This window comes from Echinops telfairi, unplaced genomic scaffold, assembly GCF_000313985.2.
Source record: "Echinops telfairi isolate 266 unplaced genomic scaffold, ASM31398v2 ScPeMD7_443;HRSCAF=831, whole genome shotgun sequence".
NCBI lineage: Eukaryota > Metazoa > Chordata > Mammalia > Afrosoricida > Tenrecidae > Echinops > Echinops telfairi.
Genome location: NW_022104341.1, coordinates 31,082,665 through 31,085,841, shown reverse-complemented (window position 1 = coordinate 31,085,841; position 3,177 = coordinate 31,082,665). Strand labels below are relative to the sequence as shown.

The 3,177-nt window shown below is 38.4% G+C and overlaps 1 long non-coding RNA gene across 1 annotated transcript in view; it reads right to left on the bottom strand.

The window, feature by feature from the left end:
• Positions 1-3,177, bottom strand: part of LOC123521895 — a 127,100-nt gene that overhangs the window by 36,486 nt on the left and 87,437 nt on the right. The window lies entirely within an intron of this gene.

The window sequence follows — 3,177 nt, the reverse complement described above, 5'->3', positions numbered from 1 at the left end:
TAAATGAATGAAAACCAGGCAACCATTCAGGAGACTGAAAGAACACCAGTTAGACTGAATCCCAAGAAGTCACCAAGGCACATAACAGTTAAACTTTCCAACTTTGAGGAAAAGGAGAAAATCGTGAGAGCAACTAGGGGAAAAAAAGCAATCACATATAAAGGTTCCCAAATAAGAATATGCTCAGACCTATCAGCAGAAGCTATGAAGAAGAGGAGAGAGTGGAGTAACATATTCCCAAATTTGAAGGAAAACAATGAAAATGCAAGAATACCCAGTCAAATTATCTATCAAGATAGATGGAGAGGTAAGAGTCTTCCCAGACAAGGAAAAACTCAGGAATACATTAGAAGAAACCCAGCCTTACTAAAGATCCTTGCTCACCCAGTACAGGCAGAAGAGCAGCCCTCACCAAGCATAAATAATAGACCGCCACATAGGACAACCCCACCCACAGGGCAACAAAGAGGAAACAGCCCCCATAATAGCATTGGCTTAAGGGTGGAAAGAAGTCAAGAATTAAACACACATATACACACGCACATGTGTGTGCACACGGCACACTGATAAGAAAGGGAGGTAGGAAAACACCCAACACAAAAGTTATAAGATGATATTACAGAGCCCACAGATAGAGAAAATATCCCTGAATATCAATGGACTGAACTCAGGAATTAAAAGATGGAAGCTAGCAGACTGGATTAGAAAACACAACCCATTAATCTGCTGCATGCAGGAGACACATCTTAAGGCTACAGACAAAAATAGGCTGAGAATCAAAGGCTATAGAAAAGCATACCAAGCAAACAGCAATTTTAAAAAAGCAGGGGTTTCAATCCTAACTTGTAAAAATTGACAAAAAGAGGTAAGGAGGGACAGTATATAATGCTCAAGGAAACGGTAGACAAAGAACAACTAAACATTTTAAATACATATTCCCGGAAGGAGAGACCCACCGAATACATCAACCAAACACTCCAAAAGATGAAAAAAGAAATCACAACCTCAACCATTATAGTAGGGGAATTCAATACACCACTCTCTGAGAAAGATAGATCACAGGGAAATAAACTCAACAAGGAGGCTAGAGATCTAAACATTACAATTAGACAATTTTACCTGATAGATATTTACAAAGCTTTTCATCCAAATCTAAAAAAAATCACATTCCTTTCAAGTCCACATGGCACATATTTGAAGACAGACCACAAGCTGGGGCATAAGGCAGATCTGCATAAATTTTAGCACATTCATATCATACCCACCACTTTCTCTGACCACTGTGCCATAAGGCTGGAAATAAACAAAAGGAAGATGAAGAAAATAAGAGGAAACAATTGGAGGGTGAATAACTCTCTATTGCAAAAGGAGTGTGTACTGGCTCAGATCAGAGATGAAATTGGGAATTTTCTAGAAACCAATGAGAATAAGAACACAACATACCAAAACTTATGGGACACAGCAAAGGCAGTTATCAGAGCAAGTTTCGTAGCAATACATGCACACATGAAAAAGGAAGAGAGACTAATGACTGATATGCTGGCACAAAATTTACAGCAACTAGAGCAGAGTCAACATGACAATCCTACGATAGCAAAGGAGAAGAAATAAAAAAAATTAAAAAAAATCCTGAGATTCAGGAGATGGAAATTAAGAAAACTATGGATGATGAAACATACAACTTTTCTCTAGTTCCTAAATGCTTCCTCACCCACCCACCCCCACTATCATGATCCCAATTCCCACTTCTACCTTACAAATCTGGCTAGACCAGAGGATTTACACTGGTACAGATAGGAAGTGGACACACACACAGGGAATCCAAGACAGATGATCCCTTCAGGACCAGTGATGAGAGGGACAATACTGGGAGGGTGGAAGAAGGGTGGGGTGGAAAGGGGGAACCAATTACAAGGATCTACATATAACCTCCTCCTTGGAGGATGGACAGCAGAAAAGTGGATGAAGGGGGTGGGTAAGATATGACAAAATAATAACAATTTATAAGTTATCAAGTGTTCATGACGGAGGGGCGAGCGGGGAGGGAGAGGAAAAATGAGGAACTGATACCAAGGACTCAAGCAGAAAGCAAATGTTTTGAGAATTATGATGGCAATAAATGTACAAAATGTGCTTGACACAATGGATAGCTGTATGGATTGTAATAAGAGTTGTACAAGCCCAAAATAAAATGATTTTTTTGTAAAAGAAAGAAAACTATGGAAAAAATTAATACTGTTAAATGTTGGTTCTTTGAAAGGATAAACAGAATCAACAGACCACTGGCAAATCTAACCAAAGAAAGGAAGGAACAAATTTCAATAGCAAGGATGAGGGATGAAAGAGAGGACATTACAACACACCCTAATGAAATCAAAAGGATAATTACACAGTAATATGAAGGACTGTACTCCAATGAATTCAGCAACTTAGAAGACAAGAACAATTTCTTGGAAAAATAATCTCTCCCTAGACTATTCCCAATGGATGTCAAGAATCTCAACAGACCCACAGTAATAGAAGAAATAGACAAGTTTATCAAGAGATTACCAACAGAAAAATCCTCTGAATCAGGTGGCTTCACAGGAGAATTCTGCAAAGCATTCAGGGAAGAATTGACACCAATTCTACACAAATTCTTCCAAAACATAGAAAAAGATGGCAAACTCCCGAACTCCTTCTATGAAGCTAGTATAGCTCTATTATCTAAACTGGTCAGGGAGCCCACAAGAATCGAGAACTACAGACCAATATCCTTAATGACCATCGATGCAAAAATCCTTAACAAGATACTGGTCAATAAAATAAAAAATGATATAAAACAAATAATTTACCATGACCAAGTGAGATTCATACCAGCAATGCAGGGATGGTTCAACATATGAAAGGCCATTAGTACTATTCATCACATTTAAATGAAAAAATATAAGAACCACATGATAATATTGATAGATACAGAAAGAGCATTTGACAACATCCAACACCAATTCCTGTTTAAGACACTCAGGAGATAGGAATGGAAGGGAAATTCTTCAAAATAATACAAGGTGTGCATGAAAAACTAACAGCCAATGTGGTAGTCCAGGGAGAAAAGATAAGCAATCCCTCTGAAAAGGGGGACCAGAGAAGAATGCCGTCTGCCCCCACTTTTATTTAACACTACTGGAGGTTTTAGCT